Consider the following 24,754-nt stretch of genomic DNA (forward strand, 5'->3'; position numbering starts at 1 on the left):
AAAACTAATGGCCTATCCTCTGGATAGAAGTGAGTGACGACATGTTCATCGGTCACGTCACCTAGACATTAGCCTTCTTCTAGCTGAAATGTTGCATCTACTGGATTGCTGCAACTGATGGTATAAAGACCTCACGTGTTTATATAAGGAGTCAGTCTAGAACGCCTCTATTTTTGGAATGGAATGCTGCATTTGTTTTTGTGTTATGGCTATGTAATACTGTACATCTATGTTTTGCAGAGCTGTATTATGGCACCCATGGAAGTGTACATATTGTCATATTGTATCACATTGTACATAAATATAACACAAATATTTAACTTTTTTGTTGTGTTACTACAATGTATTACATGTTTATGGATCCTTTTTGGCATTTAAATGCTTACATCTTCAAGGATTGATTGAGTTTACATGTGCTCTGTGTTATACCATGACTTTAAAAAATATAGATTTGACACCCAAAAAAATACATGCCTTGTTCCATGGGATGCAATATTTCAGATTTGCATAACTTCTAAGGGAGAATATATTTACATACTAACATCGGTCAGGTTAAAAAAGTCCAACAAATCTAGGCTATAATCCTACAGGGGAAGGCCATAACTTCCATGAGGCAGATGCCAATGGCCTCATATTTAAGGAAAAATTCCTTCCTGATTCCTTCCTGATTCCCAGCTGAGAGCGTCACAGCCAGGGAGAAGTTGAGTTTTTTTCTCCCAGGGAGAAGGAAACGCTCATTGAGAAACAGGGCAGTCTCCTCCTCCCTGTACCGAAACTATCTATATTATATATAGTTAACTAACTATCTAATGTAATTGAATAAGGATCCAGATGACTTAGAAAAGCACAGAGCACAGCAATGACACTGCTCTCTCTCTCAGCACTGCAAAAAAAACAGCAGAAAATGGCTGCTGGTTCCCATCTAATTGTATACGCGCTGTACGGTACTAACTGTAGTACCGGAAGTATAACATTAAGACGGCGCAGCGCCTGCCGCAGCTCCCTCCTCATGTGCTGCCTGCCCCAGCTCCCTCTGTCATGCGCCGCCTGCCTGTTCATTCATAAAGTGAGATAAGCAGGCAGGCGGCGCATGAGGAGGGAGCTGGGGCAGGTGGCGCATGACCAAGGGAGCTGGGGCAGGCGGCGCATGAGGAGGTAGCTGCGGCAGGCGGCGCATGACAGATGGAGATGCGGTCTGCGCCGTCTTAATGTTATACTTCCGGTACTACAGTAAGTACCGTACAGCAAGTATACAATTAGATAAAGAGATCAGATTGAATGTTTAACAGTTGCGGGGCCCGGTGTATTAGAGTAGTCACTGCACCGGGCCCCGCCATGAGTGCCCCCGCCTCCTCCCTCCACACTAATCCATCTGATGGGGGATCTGTAGATGACACTTATGGGGATCTGTAGATGACATAAGTGTCATCCACAGAGCCCCATAAGTGTCATTCACAGATCCCCCATCAGTGTAATGCACAGAAACCCCATCAGTGTCATCCACAAATCCCCCATCAGTGTCATCCACAGATCCCTTATCAGTGTCATCCACAGAGCCCCCATCAGTGTCATCCACAGAGCCCCCATCAGTGTCATCCACAGAGCCCCCATCAGTGTCATCCACAGATCCCCATCAGTGTCATCCACAGATCCCCATAAGTGTCATCCACAGAGCCCCATAAGTGTCATCCACAGATCCTCCTTAGTGTCATCCACAGAGCCCCATAAGTGTCATCCAGAGATCCCCCATCAGTGTCATCCACAGTGCCCCCCTCAGTGTCATCCACAGAGCCCCATAAGTGTCATCCACAGATCCTCCCTCAGTGTCATTCACAGATCCCCCATCAGTGTCATCCACAGATCCCCCCCATAACAGCGCGTCATCCACAGATCCCCATAACAGTGCGCATTCCACAGACTACCATTAGTTCAAAACCTACCAAAAGCACACCTTTTGGTTCAAAATATTTTTTTCTTATTTTCCTCCTTAAAAACCTAGGTGCATCTTATCATCAGGTGCGTCTTATAAAGTGAAAAATACGGTATATATTTTTTCCCGCCATGTCAGAGAAAATTGATTTATTACCATGAAGCGCAAGGTAATTCAGCTTCGCAGAAATCAAATTTTTCCTCAAATTTATATTGAATTCAATTTGTTTGACTCGATTTGCTTAACACTAGACATAAGTATTCATTTCAAACCATTTGCTATGACACTTAAAATTTAGCTCTTCAGACCCCCAGTTTCTCTTGACCATATTTGAGGTGTTTCTACACCTTGATTGGAGTCCATCGTTTGTAAATTCAGTTGATTGTACATGATTTGGAAAGACACACCGCTTTCTATCTAAGGTTTACAGCTCACAATGCATATCAGAGCAAAAGCCAAACCATGAGGAGGAAAGAACCTGTAGTGCTTAACCGGATGATGAGGAGGCACAGATCTGGAGAACAGTACAAACAATTTCTGCTGCACCAAAAGTTCCCAAGAGCACAGTAGCCTCGACAATTCTAAAATAGAAGACGTTTGAAACAACTAGGACTCTTCCTACAGCTGGCTGCCTCACCATTGTCAATGGAAGATTTTAGTTTTTTTTTCTTCTCCGTAAATGAACAAACATTTCAAACTTTCTCTTTTCATTTTGTCAATATGGGGTACTGAATGCCCCATAACGAAATGTGAGAAAAGTGAAAGGGTCTGAAGACTTTCCGAATGCGCTAATTATACAGTTCTCAGCTACAAATCTGCAGTCACTTCCTCATAACAGGGCTACTGTACTTCTCAAATCTTCTCTGTCTCACATCCCCAAATAATGATTTAATACTTTTATCTCCCTACTTCATCCCCCAAGGCCCCCTCCCACACTACTTATCTCAACAGAGGACTTTTCCTTATATTTCAAGTAAAATTAATCGTCTCCATCTGTGCCCCTGACTAAATCTTATTTCGCCTAATTTCGAACAATGTACTTTTTCCAGCTGCCATTGACACAGCCAACCACAATCCCTCTTGTTACAAACTCTCTCATCCGTTGACATCAGATACTTGGCGCTCATCTCCACACTTGGCGCTCAGCCCCACACTTCATCCCCGATCCCCACAACATCTCTTTCTTTGCTTTTCTATCCTGCAGGCAATTGTTGGGACTGAACCATTTGTTCCTAACAATTGCCTGCTCGTTACAGGAGGTGAGAGCTGCATTTACATGCAGTAATCAGGTCCACTTTGCAGAGACAAGGGATCACAAGAGTGATTGTTCATCCACATACAGATTCATTGTTTCTGCTCACCAGATCCCTGTTTACACTGCATGATCTGCTGCCTAGAAACAATAATTTAAATGACTGAATTATTGTTGTTTGGCACCATTTACACAGGGCAATTATTGGGAATATTTCTTACTAGGAACCCTCCTTCCAGAGACTTTTCCTGATCATTGGCCCTTTATACAACAACACATAAATGGCCCACAATTTTTTAGCACACATGGATCTTTCAGGCTCTGTGCACACTGCCCTGCCATATATATGAGAACCTATGGCTAGCTGCCCACTTCCCATGCTGCAATTTAGTTATGGTCCTTAGATTCTGTTATCCTAGTCTGCTTCTTCCAAAACATTACACCGATATGGCAGTGCCCTGATTGTCCTGTTCATCTTTATGAAGTTACAGTTACAGTTCCTCATCTGGACACCACTGGGACCAGCAATGAAATGATTTGTGGGTGGCTTGGTGGGTCACTACAATGTCATCTGGATGTCTTGAATAAGTCAAAATACCCCAAATTGCAAGCCATAATATTACATTTTGAGGTGTCTAATACAATGTACATATAGTCATATAATAAAGCCATAGAGGGGCATTTTTCAAGTTATCTAAGTAAAAAGTTGCAAATTATGAGACATACCATATTTGCGCCATAATTTGTGACCTTTTGAGCTTTTCAACTCTTTTCTAAAGTGGGGAGGGGCGGGTGGGGGGCTTAGCGGGGATGGTGGAGCCTAACATGGCCTGCCGGATTTACTATAACTTAGACCAGTATAAGTTTTACAGCTCAAGTCTACACCAGCCCCTAGCTGGCGTAGATTTGAGCTTTTGGCACACAAAGTGCCAGAGATGCAACTAATTTATTGCTTCTTAATAAATTGGGAACATCTTACTCTGGCACAGAGAGAATAAGAATGGTATATGGGAAAGCCAGTCCTTATAAATCTCCCCAATAGTGTTGTTAATCAGAAGTTATTCACTGTGAATGATTACCAGTGTTCTCCTCTGTATAGTATGTTTTTATTCTCTACATTTTGTGTTTTTTTACGGTACATTTCCCAAGCTGTTCATTAAACATTGTGGTCACTGTTGTATTATCTACCCAGCTCTTTAGAAATTTACTCATGTAATGCCTTATGGATTTCCACATATGGTTTCTCTCAGACATATTAAAATTCTACTTTTTGAAAAGCTTTTCATGTTACAATGTTAAAAAGTGGTGATGACATGATACAAAGTAGCTCTATTGTGCCAGGGAAATTATATTAACGTTTTTATGGATGCCAAAGTAAAGTCTTGATAAGTGGCATGTAAATGGCATGCAAGCCACTCCCAACACATTTAGTAACAATACACCATGCACAGGTGAATTTAAATGGATGAAAATCTGCAGTTTTAATGTCCAAATGCAAAGAAACAACTCTGTGAAACCTACACTTTAAAATTAAAATGAAATATTATTCTACTTCACTTCATGACAATTTATCTTGAGGTATATGGCATAAGATGACCAGCATTTAATCAAAACATGATTTCAAAATACTCTGTCATGAGATGTCAATCTTATATGAGACTATGTGTGGCCACTCTGTGATTTGAATTGCAGCCTGCCAAGGGTTTTGTTAACATATTATAAAAAAAACAGCAATTCCCTTTATCTTATCAAATGATATCCGAGTCTTAAATAGTAAAACTGGAGGAGCCTTGGGAGCGGCAAGGAGATGACGGGACAGACTCATGCATGTACATAAACATTGCAGCCCAATACATTTCCTGAATAGGTGTGAGATAGACATCCATCCTGGTCTTTTGTCACACTGATCGTCTATCTGATTGCATTGGTCAATAAGCATTGGGTCTACTCTAGCCTGAACATTGCGGTATCGTCTTTGTCCAGACTTATTGCACACACCCATGTACCTGTCAAGGTCTATAAGGATGTGCCCGCAGTGCATAGTTTTCAAATGAGACTGGTATTTCTTTAACATGGGGCATATAAGAGCCCGTTCAGTCTGGTAGAGGGGCCTGTTCCCAAGAATAGGTAGCACACTGTATCATTGTACATATCAAGGAGTGTTATATGTACATACGCCTGGTTATTTGTTTTCTTTTGTGTTTTATGTCTATGTATGTATTGGTGACTTACAAGCTACTAGTATGATTCACCCATTGTACTGACCGCCTGAGGAACCCAGTATTTGGGGGAAATGCGTTGGGTTACTAGGGATGATAGGACCCGTTGAGGGACAGTGAGGGTGTAATAACCCAGGTCTGAGGACAGAGAGTCCCCACCATTAGTGGTCGTCTCTGGGCTGAGGTGTATCATAGGGTGATCTTTAGGGAAATGTCTCCACACCCTACAGTGACATAAAATCTGCTTGGTTGTTATATGTAGTTGTGTATCTTCTGGCAGGGAACTGCGTATTAGCTATTTTGTACTGTATTGTCTGATGAACTGATCACTCATCACTATCTACACTATAGGGGATTAGATTTTTTTAACCGACTGCAATAAAGTATGTTGTTTTTAAGGGTCTTATATTTTGCTGGCATTGATTTTGTTAACATATTATGATAGGGGGGAGGGGGGGCAGATCTACTCTAAAGACAGTCATAAAGATGTTCTGAATTTATCACAGTGGCCCATGCTGTACGATGTATTTGACACACCTTGCAAGGGATTAGATACTGTTCTGTTTCCTATACCATCTCAAGCCTGGCTAAATTTCAGCCATTACTTTGTGCTAAAAAAAAAAAATGGCACATGCTAATAATTAGATTCGGCTGCTTCACAGAACTTGAACGAATCGCATTTCATTGAGGAAATTCGCTTTCATGACAAATGAAATTTTTTCAGAAATTCGGATTGAAGTCCACTTCGGATACTTTGATTTGCTCAACACTACTAATAATAAATATGTCATATTTTACAAATCTAGCTAGCCCCTTCCCCTATTCTAGAACTTAAAAAAAAAACATCTAGTGAGGTGCAAAAAGCTAGGTATGCCAACAATGCCACCTCTGGGACCTGCACCTATCTCTAGAACAAGGCCCCCAAAGTGAAAGAAGAGTGCATTGTGCATGTGGGATGTGCTCTCCTTTCACTTCTAGGGGAGTTCTGAAAAGAGGCAAGCAAGAATGTTTGACTATTTTTGAGAATCCCACAGAAGTGAATTAAGAGGTCACCGCACAAGTGTAGCCAACTCTCATCGCTCAGCTATTTTCAGCACTCCCACTGAAATTAATGGAGGGTGACTATGCTTGTTCAGTGAGCACTTGTTCACTTTGGAGACCCCATTCTAGAGATACAGATGTAGCAGACTTAGCACTCAAGCTCTTAACTCAAATTTTTTAACTCGCGTTTTAAATTGCGTTATCTTGAGACAAAAGCCATTGAAAAGCAATTGAAGGTGTTTGCTTAACGCATTTAGTTTAGATAACACGTCTCATAAATCATGAGTGTTAACTCTACTACATCCGTAGGTGCCGGACTCAGACCTATTTGACATTTATGCCTCCAAAATGTGAGATGGTCCAACCCCTTTAATTATTGTTGTGCCTTTTGTGCACAAGAATTCTAACACACTTACAGTGGATCAGTAAATCTGCCCTCTATTTTGTAGTCCTTTGCCAAATTCAAGAAAAGTAACGATGTGCACATTTCCGCATGAGTGTGATGTTTCAGCTGTGCTCAATAAAGCCATGTTCTAAATGGTTCTGTAGATAGTTAGAAGAGCAAGCTTTGGCACGCTCTCCCCCTAGATTTGCCTGTGATACTTAAAAGCTATGTACACCTTTGGGGACAATATGTTTATGATTGTATTTGACTCATTTTGGGTTAAAAAACATTTTTTCAATTGGTCTCTGTCACAAAGCGTTAACTGTTTTTCAATTTTTACCGGTCATCTAATAACCCTTATCTCTAAATACTAAGAGGTCATAAACATTTATTAAAGCCACATTCTTATTAGTAAGATAAGGATTGAGATTTAATGAGTGTTTTTAAGGTCAGAGAGCAAAGATAAGGAGCCGTCAGCAAACTGCCTGACGGAAGAGAGAGAAAATTCAGAGCCTGCTAATAGAGCATCTCAGCTCTGTACAGAGAAAAGGACTCCATATTTTTAATAAAGACCAATGAAAGAATGATTTTTACCTCATAATATACAATGCAATAATAAAAAATTGACCCCAAAAGTGTACATAACCTTTAAGATTGGAATTAAGTTGTGTTTTTTATCTTTTAATCTTTATTACCATCATGTACTTATTTATCTAATTATGTACATATACAGCCATTATATTTAATATATTTTTAACATCAGCTATTCTTTATTAAACACTATTTTTCCATACACCTCAGGTGTTGAGTGCCATCCCTCTACTTTCACTTATATTTCCTCACCACAAGCGTTGGGTACGCCTTGTTTGGATAGAGCACCTACTCCATCCTTTTGTCAATAGAGAGCCGCCTCAATCTTACCCTTCAACTATTGCTATTTACCCATTTGGCAGAGCTCCTATTCTCATTAGGATGGACATTTGGGACTGTATGGAGAAAAAATCAAAAACAATTGAAAATTACACATTTGATCTAACGGACGACCTTACCCCCATTAACCCCATGAACAGATCCAGTTCCGATACATTTAGAGAACTGGAAAAACTCCTACACAAACAACTTAGACAAGAATGGGAGATCAAATCACTAAACCAATATTTGATAAAAGGATTAATACCAAAAGGATTAATGCTAACCAAGGACCCAGCAGACGATTTATATAGCGATGAATTCAAACAAGAATGGGATGAATTTTTACAAACTCAGTCAGGTATACTAATACAACTGATAATTAAAAGACGTTCCCAGATCCTGGAAGATACCATAGCACAAATTACAAAACTAAAAGGAATAATAGATAAAATACCCAAAGACGACTCATTCAATGTATGGCAGGAAAGAATCTGTATAAGTCTAGACAATCTAGAAAGAACAATTATAACTAGAAAAAATAAAAAATTAAAACACAACACACAGCAGAACTATATTAATAAGAAACCAAACAACCAGACCAACCATAGAGAACATGTACCATATGTCCCTACCAATACAATGGAAATGCCCTTTGAAAGACAAGGAGAGAAACACATCAGGAAAAATATCCAAGATCGATATAATATCCCAACCAACAATTATTTTGAATCACTCACCTCACCTCATTTTTTAGATCAAACTCCGCCCCATCACAGAACAAGAACACGACACCACCCACGTTCCCCACAAAGATACAAGAGAGCACCAACCCCGACACACAAATACAACCTAAGACACAGGAACGAAACACACAAAGAAAACCCACCCAGATCACACCGAGAAAGGACACCAAAGAACACCCCCCAACACTTCAGGGAACATCGAGAAGAGACTCCAATACACACCCCCCACCACCAACACCACCACACAAATCACCAGATGACATCAGACCCACAAAGAGAACACCTACCCAGACCATTAGAGTACAGAACACAAAGACAAGAAGGAGTAGACACAAGAAGAAAAACGAACAGATATCACAGAACCTAGACAACTCAACGAACATCATTGTTAATCTAAGCGATACCAACCTAAATGAGACACAACAGAAACTACTCAATAAGGGACTGAAATTTTCACCTACAGCTACAATGGACAAGTTCAACGCCTATATAGGAATAGAAAAATACGTGAGAAAACTATGTTTGAAAAAATATTTCATTAAGAATCCAATATCTACAGATAATCCCCGACCGTCTATATACAAACATACTGATCTTAAAATCAAATCAACCAAATACCCAAAACAAGAAATGGGAGACAACATAGCCACATTCCGAAAATGCATAGAGTCCGATATTAGGAGAATGAATCTCAATAAAACACACTACAACATAACTAAAAGAGAGATACATGCAATCAAACAGATACAATCAACTTTAAACCTGACCATAAGACCAGCAGACAAAGGTGGAGCAATTGTCTTACTAAACACAGAAGACTATATGTCAGAATGTAGGAGACAACTATCAGACCTACACACATATACCACACTTAAAAAAGATCCCACTGAAGACTTTTATAGAGAACTAAAGACTTTGACACAAATAGGCAAAGAAAAAGGTATCCTTAACGAACAGGAATTCACATTTATCACAAGCCCTCACAATAGAATTCCGGTATTCTATTGTCTACCAAAGATCCACAAACACCCAACTCATCCACCAGGCAGACCAATCATCTCAGGAATCGGATCCCTCACTTCTAATCTTTCCCAATACATAGACAGACTATTACAGCCAACCGTTAAACTAATACCATCATATATCAAAGACAACACAGACATTGTGAGGACAATTGAACAGACAGAATACCAAAACCATTGGTTACTCTGCACGATGGATGTCAATTCCCTCTACACTAGTATCAATCACAACCATGGCACTGCTGCCCTGAGGGAACAACTAAATCACTATCAGACCTTACACACAGATCAAATTGATTTTTTAATTAAAGGAGTGTCGTTTATTTTAACTCATAATTATTTTATATTTGATTCAATATTTTATCTACAACAACGAGGGACCGCCATGGGTACCAGGTTCGCCCCCAGTTATGCCAACATCTTTATGGCCCAGTGGGAACATGATTTCATCACCCCACTACTGGGGACGAGCCTGGTACTATGGCGGAGATATATAGACGACATCTTTTTTATCTGGAGCGACACAAGAGATAGTTTAGATATATTCTTAGAGAAGATCAACACAAACGATAGAAATATAACATTGACAGCTAATATAAGCCAAACACAAGTAGAATTTCTAGACCTATTAATCAAAACAACTGAAAATAAACTACTATGCAGCACATACCAGAAGCCAGTGATGAAAAATAACTTCATTTTACACTCTAGCTGCCATTTACCTAGCTGGCTACTAAACATCCCGACCAGCCAATTCAGACGCTTAAAAAGAAATTGCACACTAGAAAGCCAATTTGAAACAGAGGCAGATAATTTGAAGAAACAATTCCTAGCAAAGGACTACCCGATGGCAGCAATAGACAGATCTTTAGACAAAGTAAGATCAATGGACAGAATAAAGTTTTTTGACATTAGTAACGAAATTACCGCAACCATGACCAAAAAAGAAGAAACACCCCGATTAATTCTACCATATAATGCTCACTACAAAAAACTAGAGACAAGCATTCATAAACACTGGCACCATATCTTAAGTGACAAAATTATAGGTCAACTACTACCAGATAAACCACCGATTACATATACCAGAGCCCCCAATTTAGGCCTACGTCTAGCACCAACAATCAGAAGAAACACGACCAAACCAAATAAAAGCTGGCTTTCACTACAGGGTTTCTTCAGGTGCGGGAAATGTAATAATTGCAAAATCACAAATTTTCCTAAAAAAACAACAACAGTTCATTCAACTATCAATACATATAAACATGAGATTCGAGAACATCTCTCCTGCCACTCCAATAATGTCATCTATGTTCTACAATGCCCCTGTCACAAACAATACGTTGGGCGTACTAAAAGACTACTCAAAACAAGAATATCTGAACACATCTCGAATATAAAAAAGGGCTACGAACTACATTCCGTCTCCAAACATTATAAAGAACACCACAATTGTGATCCATCATCACTTATCTATGTAGCCATAGAAAAAATTACACGTCAATGGAGAGGCGGGAACCACATAGCCGCCATGTCAAGGTCCGAATCCAGAAAAATATTCAAATTCAATACAATGATTCCTAAAGGTCTCAATGCAGAAATGGAAATCTTTGGCTTTCTATAAAAGAACGGAGACTCTGCAATTGGTGGGGTGCCCCCTCGGAAATTGGGGTCGTAGTCCGGCTGTCTACCAGCACTCCGACCCCTCCTCCCGGGTGGGCCCCTCCCCATAAACACTTTCCATCACGCAAAGAACACTTCCCATCATGCAAATATTACATTCCTCTAGTTAGTACTTCCTTCTAAATATGACAAGAAAGTACAACAGCCTAACGCAACTCCTAGACTGTACATTATAGACTGCAACCACTCTCCTGCGTTATGACCGGATATATAATCATTTATAGCACCATCCACCTATTATAATAAAATGAAGGTCATTCATTTTTATTTTTATTTATTCTAATTCATATTTTTTATCTGAACCTTCATGCACTGATATATATAAATATATCTTCTATTTTTATATTATATAATTTCAAAATTTTATTCCATCTTTATATACGTTTTTGTACCCGACTAATTGTCCACTCATTATATTGGATTATACATCTCATTGCTTCCATTGAAGATTTATTATCCAAAGAAAAGAAGAAGAGAGAAGAAAGAAAGAAAGAAGAAGAAAAAACTTTTTTTTTAAACAAACTGTTGACCACTCCCATATCTGAAAAAAACTTTAACCACACCCATATCCACTAATTGGACCTAATCAGATGCATATATATTCCCAAAAAGAAATAGGCTACTCATTCCCACTGATGAAGGAGCAGGAAGCTCTGAAACGCGTATGGGGCATTGAGTAAGCCTATGACATCTAGCTAGCAACGAATAAGAAGGATCCCACAACTACAGATGAGCTCCGGAGCTATCTATCCACTTCCCTCCTAAAAAGCTACAGCGTCTCCACTTCCCGCCATTAGCCTCCACGTGGCAAGCTCCATCAGCACTGAGCGGGAGATCCGAGGAACGCAGGTGACGTCACCGGAAGTGACGACACCTAATAGCAACCAACGGCCGGAGATACCAGCGAGCGGGAACGGCACACGTGGACATCGCCGCCCGGACAGGAGCCGCTGAACAGCGCATCAACAGCCGCAAGGAGGGTAACGTACCTGCTTACTAAGCAGTCTCTATTCCACAGCCCACCAACACTGGATCTGTAAATAAATAATCAATACCAGAATTGGATTGAGTTTTAAACCCAAAATCTTGGGATATATGAATTAGACCTTTTATAGGAAGGAGCATCTTTCTCTCCCAACAGGATTCCACACCATTGACACTATACCAGGATAATATTGGCCACCATATCACTGGTCATTACAATATAAGAAAAAGACTTTTTTTCAGCAGATTATCTGTTTCTTTTTCCAGCAGGATTCATCCTTTTTTTCCAGCAGGATCTAATTGAATTTACATTTAACCACCCTCATATTTTTCACTCATATATTTTTTATTGTATTTTTTATATTTGTGTTTTTTATCTTTTAATCTTTATTACCATCATGTACTTATTTATCTAATTATGTACATATACAGCCATTATATTTAATATATTTTTAACATCAGCTATTCTTTATTAAACACTATTTTTCCATACACCTCAGGTGTTGAGTGCCATCCCTCTACTTTCACTGGAATTAAGTTAACATTGCGATGAAGGGTCACAACATGGTATTGAATGTCACAACATGGTATTGTATATTTAATATGTGTAAACTGTCCAATTTGAGGGAATAAAGATTCACTGGGGCCAGCTTCTATTACTCAGTGCCTATCTTCGGTAGTCATGAGGCGCTTTTGTGATTGAAGGATCCCTCTTTCATGACCCCATATGTTAGCTAAAGCCACATTCAGAGCACTTACCTGACATACAGTAAATGTATGTATGAACAAGGTCTTAAGGCTCTCTGTTATTGAAAAAACATATTTGTATTTCCATAAAGTATGTTTTTTGTTTTTTTTTGCTTACCAGAGGCACCTAAAGCTTGCAAAGAGTTAACAACCAGTGTCTAGTACAGCTGGAGTGGCTGCTCTAGGGGTGGACATTACACGCAGCACACAATGATTATTTCAATTAGTACAATTCATAAGAAAATATGGAGAAATCCTTCAAATTTAAATCTTGCATATTCTTAATTTGTATATATTTAAGTTTTTTTTTTATCCTCAGTCAGAGGCTTAATTTAAACCTCTTTCCTTGCCAATACTGTTAGGCAATGAGTAATTTTTGATGTCCACACTGGGGATGTTTTTGAAATAGAACAGAATTCTAATTATAAATGTTCATCCCTTGCAAATAAATAAGAAAAATGAAATCTGTCAAGTCAGGATTTAGGAATATGCCACAAAACTATTTATCCATAACCACAGAATTCAGCAAGCAATTAGGGGTATGAAGCCATACTTCCAGGAGTCGGACATAAAACATATTGGTAGTTGGTGAATGAGAATTTTCTGCCAGGAATTCTATGAAAAAAAAAAAAACCACATGTTAAATATACAATAGTTCTTGTTCTTCATGCAATAGATACAGATTTGTAGCACGTGTTTTTTAAGCTGTTTTTGAGACATTTTAAGGCCAATGGTCAGCATTTCCATAGTTTAACAACTGTCCTTGAGAGTTCCTTACAAGTAATTGTAATTCTTACAAATATTGAATGCATTCCAATAAAATGACTTTACTTCAGAAGTGCCCAATTGCACTCAGTACATTTACATGGATTAGAATAATGAGAATGACGTTCATCCTAAAGTTGCACTCTGCTTGTCGTTCACACAATGCCTTCATTTTCACAATTTGTCTGGTTGAAGTAAACCAAAACTTAACATATATATTCATCCTAGTCCCTCTAAACTGATACTGTACATACCAGTACAGACATCGAGACCCAAAACTTAAGACCAAGACCCAAAACTAAGACCAGACCTCAATATTTTTCTCAGGCAAGAACTGAAAAGTTATTGCAAACCCCACAACGGACCCTTCAATTAATTCAGATCCAGAGCAGATCAGGCTCCTCAGCTCCTTAGACCCCCTATGGCTGTGAATTAAAGGGGTATGCAAGCCAAATTTAAAAAAAAGGTTCCCTAGGCAGAATATGGTATATAAAATTAAAAGCTCTTATATTTACCTCACTGGTTTCCCACTGCTGCTGTTCCAATGGTGCCAGTTTCCCTGCTGAAGTCCAGTTCCTTTTCCTGTCTAAACACAGCTAGAAACTGCTACTCAGCCAATTACTGGCTGAGGCACATCACCACTGCAGCCAGTGATTGGTTTTAAGCCTTTGCAGGCACCTCCTGCCATGCTGAGACAAGAGCAGGGAGTGGGGCAGAATGGGGACCCCACCACCATTGGCAGCAGTTGGAAATTGGTGAGGTGAGGAGGTGAGGCACTTTTATTTTTTTTATTTTTTTATACCATTTGCTAGCTGTGGAACTCTAATTTGGTAGGAATGACCCTTGAATATCATCTTTTAAAGTTGTACATTGTGAAGATTTCCACAGGGAGTAGCATATTGTCCAGCCATGAGACTCACACAGAAAACGTAGAAGGGCAAATTATCAATCCAGGCCTGTTGGGCGCTTAAAATATTTTGTTTGTATCTATGTCTTAAAAAATATGGCAGATACTTTCTGTCATGTTTAGAGTACGACTTTTTATGCTAATCTTGGGTAATGAATGACTTTTTTGTAGTGTATAGCAAAAGACAAAGAGAAGATCTCAGTCAATGGTCCATGTATCAAATTGAACATGGTAGCGCATATGTAGAGTAAAATCAGTGGAGAGCTATATGTTGCTTTGTTTACGTATCTAAATGTGTGACAAACTTTGATGTGGTTCCATTAGAAGGATATCCTGCAGCAGGGCTACATTTTTGCACAACTGAAATAGTTACAATAGAAAACCTCAGACATATTCGCTTACCCTTTGGGAGAGTTATCCTATAACAAGAAAAACTGTATTTTTTGGCTTAGAACCAAACCCTTTAAGAAGGTAATTGCCACAACCAGCAAGGCTGCTGGCGCATAGAATCCAAAAGAGTTTTATAGCAGTATAGTATAGGAACATAGCACATGCAGTGCAATAACTATATTACTTTAGTTCCATACAGCCCAGAGCTTATTGATCATTATAGATTTAAAAAGTTGTATACTTTAAAAACCCAAAATGACATACATTCTAAAAAACTGATCATGTCTAGAGATGAACAAATCAATTCTAAACTAATTGAATTAATCTTGAATTTCCCAAAAATTCTGATTCCAAATTTTGTGATTCGATTAAGACAAATATCTCAAAATGGCAGCCACTATTTTACAGGTCAGGTTTTTCATTTAAAGAGGTTGTCTCACGTCAGCAAATAGCATTTATCACGTAGAGGAAGTTAATATAAGCCACTTACTAATGTATTGTGATTGTCCATATTGCTTCCTTGGCTGTCTGGATTCATTTTTCCATCACATTATACACTTATCTTTTCCATGGTTACGACCACCCTGCAATCCAGCAGCGGTGGCCGTGCTTGCACACTATTCACATGGACAGAGGTTGCTCAAACTCTTTGATGTTATAAAATTAACCTTTTTACTGCCTCATTTAAAACAACAGACAGCTAAGGACAATCTGATTGAAAACCCTGTGGTGTGTGACTGCATAAAAATTATTGGGCTATTTTTACATTGGTGCATGCCACAATATTATTAATATCTGTAGAGTCACACCCCTTTAAATGCATATAGGACCCATCACTATTAGCCAGAACAGAGAGCTACCGAAATGAGTGGCTCTCACTCTGGTGGACATAGCTACTCCATGTATTAGTCATTGAGTCAGTGACCTACCTTCTCTCTTATCACAATCTCTCATATCATCTTAGACTTCTGCCAGGCTGCACCGTCATTCCAGATCATTTTACCTTCTGCCATAATTTCAAGTTTTAACTTGTCCTTAGGGATGCTTATAATGTCTGTGAGCCAGAGGTTCCAGTGCAGATCTGTAACAGGGCCTACCTACCTTCTTAATTACCCATCCTCCCTCACAGAGGTAGTCCATATACTTTTGTACAGTAGTTTGTTTCCATCAGGGAGCACTTTGCTCTGACAAATGCCAGCAGTATCATCCATAAGCATTTTTATTTCCCCTCTTCACTACAACTGGTTGATCCACTAGACAAAATTAGCACTTAGTAGCTATTATGTCAAAGACGCCTCCACTCCTTTTGCTTTTCATCACATTTCTACATTTGTCTTTAAACACTTGTCAATTTAAAGCAGTTTTCTGAGATTCAAGAGAATTTCAAAAAAACTTCTCTATTGTGCTTTTTTTAGAAACATTTAAAAAAAATGTAAGTATACTTGAAAAGTGTTGAAAAGATTGCAGTCGGTAAGTGGTTTACAATGCTGGGTAGCGTTGTGACCACCATAGTGATATCACATGACCATGACAGCCAACCCTGGCAATAACGGCGACCAGTCATGGCACAACCCTTTGGACAAAGCTTTGTAGTGTTGTGTCATGGTCAGGTGACTTGATCATGGACTTTACATCCATGCCCTAATAAAGATGAGTGGGAGTAGGTGAAGTAACAGGCTACAGTAGTGTATATCTGGAATATATGTATTTTCCCGCAGAATAAGGCCCCATGCACACGACTGTATTTAAGTCTGCATTTTTTTTTTTTTTTTTTTTTCTTCTTTGAGGGATGTCCACTAGAATTGTAGCTTGGAATGTCAGAGGACTTGGGGAAAGAGTTAAAAGACAAGCAATCATGGACGCATTAAAAAGATACCTTCCAGCGATTATCTGTATAGTAGAAACTCATTTAACCAAAGAAACTTGACAATGGGATGGCACTCCCAATCGTATCATTCTACCTTTAGTGGCTCCTCTAGGGGTGTTTCGGTTCTTATTCATAATTCTATAGATTTTACCCTCATAAAATCTTATATAGATACTCAAGGTAGATTTATTTTCTTGCATGGTATGTTGTATGGTGATAGTTATATTTTAGCTTTTTTCTATATACCCCCGCCATTCTCAATGTATCCATTGCTTCAGTTAATGCTCTTTTATGAAAAGAGACCAGAATGTCGCTTAATCCTGATGGGGGATTTTAATGCGGTCATTGACCCTAAAAAAGATAGATTCTCACTGGATGCGGAAAGGGGGAGGAATCCTTGTAATTCCCCGCTGCTTCAATTTTGTACAGAGCTTGGAGTGGTGGATATATGGGAATATTTTGGCGGAGGAAAGAGAGTATACTCCTGTGTGAGCAGGGGGGGCAGAGCAATGTCAAGGATCGATTTAGCACTTACCAATGAGAGCAACTTGAATAATATCTGTAAGATGCGATATGGAGTAAGAACAGTCTCTGATCACTCACCCGTACTGGTTGAGGTCCGCAGCGGGAAGAGTAAGGATACCAGGGGGCTAGGATTCAAGTTGAATCCATATTGGCTCACTATCATGGATAATCTACAGTCAATGAAATTAGTGATGTCCTCCTTTTGGGAGGTGAATCTTCCCTCTGCCAATCTCAACACAGTGTGGGATGCTTTTAAAGCATATCTGAGGGGGGCCTTTATAAGTGAGATTGCCGCAGTAAAAAGAACATTTAGGAAGAAAGAGGAGGAGTTGGTTAAGACAGTCGCACTTACAGCAGAGCGATATGCTAGCCACCCCACTGAGTACAATAGGGAAGGAATGCAGAAGGCTAGCTGTTCTTTGGAGAAATATGTAACAGAGAAAGCAAACCATAGGGTATTCTTTAAGGGGCTCAATTATTTTACCAAATCTGGACGCCCGGGTAAGCTTTTAGCCAGAATAATTACACAACAAGATAAAAAAAAAAAAAACATTACTTCCATCCGTAATGCAGAGGGTGAAATCATAACAGATTTAGATGGAATTGGTAATACTTTTTTACAATACTTTGCTCAGATATATAGATCTTCTCCTGGTTTGTCATCTGGGCTGGCGATGCGGTTCCTAGAGAGAATTCCACTCTCAACGTTAAATGAAGCTCAGAGGGGATATTTGGAGGAGGAGCTGTCTCTTACGGAGTTGCAGGAGGCCCTTGGGTCTGTCTCGGGGAACTCATCGCCAGGGGCAGATGGCCTCCCATATGAGGTCTATCGCAAGTATAGCGATGTGATTCTCCCCTACCTGTTGGAGGTTTTCTTCCAAGCAGCTCAGGGAGGGAAACTCCCACACTCTATGATGGAGGCTCTTATTGTTTTAATTTTAAAAAAGGATAAAGATCCGGTAGAACCGAGCTCCTACAGACCAATATCCTTATTAAATACTGACGCTAAGCTATTATCAAAAGTTCTGGCTAGGAGGCTCTCGCGGGTTATGCCCACGATTATTCACCCAGATCAAAATGGCTTTATGCCAAATAGGGGCACCCATCACAATTTGCATAGGTTATTTACTAATATTCAATCCCCAGAGCGTGGTGCCCACTCCATCCTGTCGCTGGATGCCACGAAAGCCTTCGACAGGGTGGAGTGGATTTTTCTCTGGGAGATAATGAAAAAAATGGGCTTTGGTCCAAGATTTATTGCGATGGTCCAGTTACTTTACAATTCCCCAGTTGCCAGGATCAGGATCAACGATTCAATGACAGAGAGCTTTACTTTGGGAAGAGGCACTCGCCAAGGTTGTCCCCTTTCCCCCCTTTTATTCAATATTTATATTGAACCTCTAGCGGCTATGATAAGACAAGATCCGGAGGTGGCCGGTTTTGGCATAATGGGGAAGCATGACCGAGTATCCCTCTATGCAGATGATATTCTGGTTTTTATTCATCAAACAGATACTACTCTCCCTCGTATAATGGACCTGGTTGATCACTTCTCCGATTTATCCGGACTTGAGATCAACTGGGATAAGACCGTCCTCCTCCCTATAGACGAAATGCGAGGCGAATTTAATAATCGATTAATGATCTCTGATTCAATAAAGTACCTAGGGATAACAGTCTCCGCTAAACCTTAGGAATATTTACAACTTAATTTGATTCCTTTGTTGATGAAGTTAAGAGCGAAAATCAAGATATGGCAAAAAATTCTGCGAGCAAGAGCGGACAGAATCTCATTGATAAAAATGGTAGTGCTTCCCCAGGTTCTTTATGTCCTACGCAACTCGCCTATATGGATTCCAGACAAGTACTTTAGACTGATAGAGCGTATACTCAATGATTTATTATGGGGGAGGAAGCGCGTGAGACTGAAGGCACTTTACTTCTCTATGCCCTATAGTCAGGGAGGTCTTAACCTCCCTTACTTTAGGGGCTATTTTGTGGCCTCCCAACTATGGCTTTTTAATGATTGGCAAAATAGTCCCTTCTGCAGTAAAGTGGTGAAAGATGCAGGTTTCTCCGATTTTTTCACCGTACTGGAATCAGATTATTTACTAAACACACTGAGCGGATACACGTTTTTCTGCAGAATGGCTATGAAGACTTGGTCTCTCATAAGGAGTTGGTGTGGAGTTAAGGCTTCGCTTATTTGCACTCCATTATGGCATAACCCAAAACTTCTTAATTTAAATGACTCAAGCTGCTGCCAGTATTGGAGGATCAAAAATGTGCAGTACTTACACCAAGTAGTCAGTGGTGGACAAATTTTGTCCCTGATGGAACTAAGGGCAAATTTTGGTGAGGTGGCTTGGTTTGCATATTTTCAATTGAGGTTAGCACTCTCTAGCACTTTGAACAGTAATCTTTTTATTATAGATACTCCTGTTTTTTTACAGGATTTAATTTGCAAGAAAATTGCCACAAGAATTAAATTATCGCACTGTTATAGACATTTAATGCACAATTTCTTTTTTGGTGTTCTTTCTCCAGGACAGAGAGCCTGGTCCTCTCTTTCTTTAGAGGGGGGCTCTCCAAACTGGGAGAATATAGGGGGAAGTTTAAAATTAGTTTCACATAATTTTAACCACAGCGTGGTACAATTTAATATTTTGCACAAAATGTACAGTATGTGACACCTTTATGGTTATATAGAAGAGGATTCCAGGCTTCCTCTGACTGCCCACGCGGTGGCGACCCCGAGGCAGATCATTTACATCTGTTCTGGGACTGCCCAATGGTGAGTAGGTACTGGAGTTTGGTCCAAAAGAATTTGGTGCGCAAACTTAAAATTGTTGTTCCCCTGTCCCCCAGGATCTGGGTCCTGGGAGACTTATCTGAGGTTAATCATCAACCTATAAAAAGTCACTTGTTGGTTAAGGTGATGTTCTTGGCTAGGCTCCTGATTTCAAGATCGTGGTTCTGCTCTTCCGCCCCAGACTGTAATAATTGGCTGAGCCTGGTGGAAAAAGTAAAAAGTTATGAGAGGATCCTATACAGACAAAGAGGATCTTATCCAAAGTGGAATAGCTTATGGAAAGATTGGGATATGGCTAACTAATTAGGACTTCTTCCCCTTTTTTTTTTTTTTTTGTTTCGTTGTTTCCTGCAAGGTGGGGGATGGGTGGGAGGGGTGAGTTGGGGAAAATTCAATCTGTCCGGTGTTTCCTTATGTACATTATTGAGGAAGAATGTGAAGGTATATCCGAGCACGGGCGGGTCTCCAGGATGGTGGAGGGGGGACTTCCCGGCATTATATGATGTTGGGAGCTCTCAGCTATTTAAAATATCGAGCGATATGTGAGTGGGGGGTCGCGGCTTGAAGTCCGGGGGTCCCCGGATGCCGGGCGCGGCTCGGGGTACGGCTCTTCCCGTTGATACGGAGTTCGAGCGCAGGCAGGGATGGATCATACGTGACGAGCACGCTATTGTGTGCTCTTTTAAGGAGACAGAGCTGATTTTAGGCTCTGTTTTCTGTTTATATCTCCTTTTTCAGCTGCCAGTATCTGACATTTGAGTTGAGTTCCCTGCTGCATTAAAAATCTAAGCTAATGTACGCAAGGTACGGTGAACTATGGCTCTGATATGATTAATCATACGGGGATGAGGCAGTGAAATATGTGAGTGGGTTTCTGACCACTGTGGTGAGACTGCTGAACCCCCTCTTCTTGGTTTCCGTTTTATTAAAGGCCTGCGATCAAAGATCGTGGCAAGTTCGCCTACAGGTAGTATGGGAATATCAAGCGATTGGTCATACTGGTGCCAACCTCTTGGCTTGTATTTGTCTGTGTCTGGGTGAGGGCGTGCGCGAGCGGCGCTCGTTGCTTGGTGGAAGTCTGGGCTTCAGACCTCTACCCCTATAGCCACATAGAACTTGGGCTGAGAGTTTATTTATTCTATTAAGCCATGGATGGTCCTTGTACCCTCCCCTCTAGGAGACCTCCCTTTGTTTTTTGTTTTCCCTTTTAATGTTAACACTGTTAGGGATAATTGTTTGAAATTATTGGAAATTATTGTTAATTATGCTTACAGATTGGAAATGGTGGATTCATGGAGTATGTAATAAGGATTTAAAATTTTGTATTGAAATAATAAAAAAATATAAAAAAAAAAAAAAAGTCTGCATCCGATACGCAGCTTTTAAATACAGTATTAAAAAAAAACTTTTCCTCGGATATCATACCTGCCAGCCCCTTCTGGCATGCCGGTTTTAGTACATACTTGAAAATAACAATTCTGAAGCATGTTTTCTCATATTCAATTTCTCCATTATTCCTCTAAGAATTAAAAAAAAAATGATAGCTGGGTGCACCCATTCTCCTTGACAAAAGAGGCGTGTCGCTGCATGGTCTGATACTATCAGACTGATTGGACAGTGTAAAAGTATACAAGGACAGGCCCCCTACTGGTAACAGTTTATTCATACATTTCTAGGAGGACCAACAGAGGAACAGTACAATGTGGAACTATAGGAAAAGATGCTCCAGAATTGTTATATTACAGGTAAAAACAAGTAACTACTAACAGATTGTCTTTAAAGTTTTTTTAAAGGCACAATAGCATCACATTTTTTATTCACATATTGTGTAAATATTCTCTGCATTTTGTGTCTAAAAAAATGTTTGGATGGTCGTCTGGATGGAATTTTTGGAGTTTATTCCATGTATTTTACTTCCTTTCTGGGCTCTTTAACTTCCTCATTTGCTTGACTTTCTCAGTTGGACCATCACTGTGACCAGAGAGGGAAGAAGATGAATGGCAAAATTAGATCATCACACATTACACTAATCAGTGCAATGCTCTTCTGTGGACAATAGGGCTGCCATACTATCCCAATTCTACCTCTACTATTATTCTAGCAGATAAGTTCTGCCCCTCACAGCGGCAGTAAACTCTCAATGGTTTCCCTATTTATATAGGTATTTAACTCTCCATGCTGACTACTACAGAAGGACAGTATTTTTTTCTATGAAGATTGAATAAAAAAAATGGAAGTGTCCCTTTAAGTGGAATAAATTATACTATTGAGGTGGTGTAGAACCCTGGCAAAGCTTTACCAATTGTATCCCTCGGTACTTAACGCTTGTTGGCGCTATTCTTCTGCAGTGAAGACAATGCTTCGCATTTGGTGTGAATGACAAGGTGTGGCCCCATTATGGCTAGAGATTTTTTCTTTAAATAACTCCCTTTGCCGGTCTTCTATATCCACCTAATATCTATGTTCCCAGGACCCATTTCTAAGACCAAGAAGGGGATTCTCAGACTGTATTTTAGCAATGCGACAAATAATCCTACGTAGATGGAGATCAACTGAGACTTTACACAGGATAACTTGGGTTTCGGCAGTGGATGTCCTCTTCCCTATGGAAGAACCTAGAGCTGAAGACCACAATGTTACCTCTACCTTCACACAGGTTTGTTCGCCTTGGCTTTGGTTTAGGCAATCTCCTGCATCCTCTATACACTATTTCCCTTCTCACTACCTCCCTTCCTAACCTCCCCCTCTTGTTCCTATCCAGTGTTTATTTGGTTGTTTGTTGGTTTGTTAGTTTTTGCTAATTATCTTTTTTCTTTGGTTATCTTATTTGACTTTTCTGTACTGCGCAATTGTGATCGCTTTACACTTTTCATCCTCGTCCTGAGGATGGTATATATTACTATTGTACCGCCTCTCAACTGTCAAACACATGTTGGAGTTTCTAATATGTTAACAAAAAGATTGAATTCTAAGTGAAATAAACTGTTTTCTTGACTTGTAGTCCCATCTGTCCAATTCCATTACTAGAAGAATAAACACACTTACCGTCCAAGACACTAACGTGTTCTTCTAAGTGTGTGTTTTAGTGCATTTGGCTTCTTTTGTCCTAAGCAAGAAGAAAAGCGCTGAGCAAAGTCTGTCCATGGAGCCTGCCTTCAGGAAAGCCCCACATGTCTGCTCCTGTAAACATAACCCGAGATGCGGCTGATTATGGGAAATACAGAATAAAATGTCAGAGTAACACAATATACAGTATAAATGAGACAAAGGCGAACAGAGCAGCCTCTGTGCGGGCAGACGGAATATATTTGCTTTCAAAGGATCCTGAAGATGTTTTGGTGTTGAATGGGGTCCGCTGCAGCCCAGATGTTATCAATTATCAGCGATATTCCAGCACGGTAGAGCATGAAAACTTGTGACGGTATTCGGCAGTTTTGCTTTTGAAACATATCGTATCAATGAAATGACCCACAATGCCATGTCAGAGCTTTCCCATGTTATCGACATTCCACCTTGAATGTTTTATTAGCGTGTATTAAAAGCCGTGCGTGTTCTGTAAGAATCGTTCTGCTTTCACAAGATGTGTGATTTAAAAGCATCCGAAAATGTGGCCAAAATACATAAAATTCAGCTGCAGTAACAGTGCATTGAATTGCAGTTCAAAGCTGAGCCTCATTCTTGGGTCTTCAGATGAAACCCTAAAGTTATGACAATATAAAAATTACTGCTGGAACTTTTAGCATAAAACTGAGTATTTCTTAGGACATCGGGATATATGTTGTAACTTTTGTTATAATTTTGTCACACTGCCATCTAGTGGTCTTACCTATAAATAACACAAAGTATATTTTCTGTTAGAACACAGATCATTCAAAACCGTTTACATCACTGTGGTCTGCATACTAGACAACTTGCAGGTGTACCTGACCACACCACCAGGCACAGACGTCATCGTCTTGCATGGGCCAGGGAGCATATACGCTGGACGATGGACCTCAGTGCTGTTGACTGATGAAAGTTGATTCACGCTGAGCAGAAATTATGGCCGCCAACAATGTTGGAAACATCAAGGAGAGCGCCATGCATCAGCCACTGTTGTCACCTGAAGGCTCTTTGGTGTTGGTACAGTGTGGGCAGGTGTGTTTAGTCTAGTACACTTTGTGAATGGTACAGTGACAACACAGGCCTAATTTTATCTTCATGGATGATAATGCGCCAGCTCATCGAGGTCACATCATTAGGGAATGGCTGCTGTAGAATGGGGGACCTCACATGGATTAAAAACCTATGGGATCAGCTGAGTCACCGTGTAGAGGCTCTTGACCAGAACCTCAATGACCTGAGGGCCACCCTTTAAGAAGAGTGGGATGCCATGCCTCAGCAGACAATAAGTCGACTTGTGAAAAACATGAGACGTCATTGTGAAGCTGTAATTGATGCTCAAGACCACATGACAAGTTATTAAGACAGTGACATATTTTGTGGGGATATACCCACCACTGCTGGTGGCTTTTGTTTCAATAAATTGTTTGAGATGAGGAAATCACCATTTCCTGAACTTTCAAGTGAA

The 24,754-nt window shown here is 39.9% G+C and overlaps 1 long non-coding RNA gene across 1 annotated transcript in view; it reads right to left on the reverse strand.

The window, feature by feature from the left end:
* Positions 1 to 23,255: 23,255 nt before the first annotated feature.
* The window catches only part of LOC122922781, a 38,729-nt gene continuing 37,230 nt past the window's right edge, over positions 23,256 to 24,754 (reverse strand). Inside the window, exon 7 of the long non-coding RNA XR_006387191.1 lies at positions 23,256 to 23,364. This is a non-coding gene — a long non-coding RNA (uncharacterized LOC122922781). The remainder of the gene's footprint in view (positions 23,365 to 24,754) is intronic.

This window comes from Bufo gargarizans, unplaced genomic scaffold (assembly GCF_014858855.1).
Source record: "Bufo gargarizans isolate SCDJY-AF-19 unplaced genomic scaffold, ASM1485885v1 fragScaff_scaffold_703_pilon:::fragment_2:::debris, whole genome shotgun sequence".
Lineage (NCBI taxonomy): Eukaryota > Metazoa > Chordata > Amphibia > Anura > Bufonidae > Bufo > Bufo gargarizans.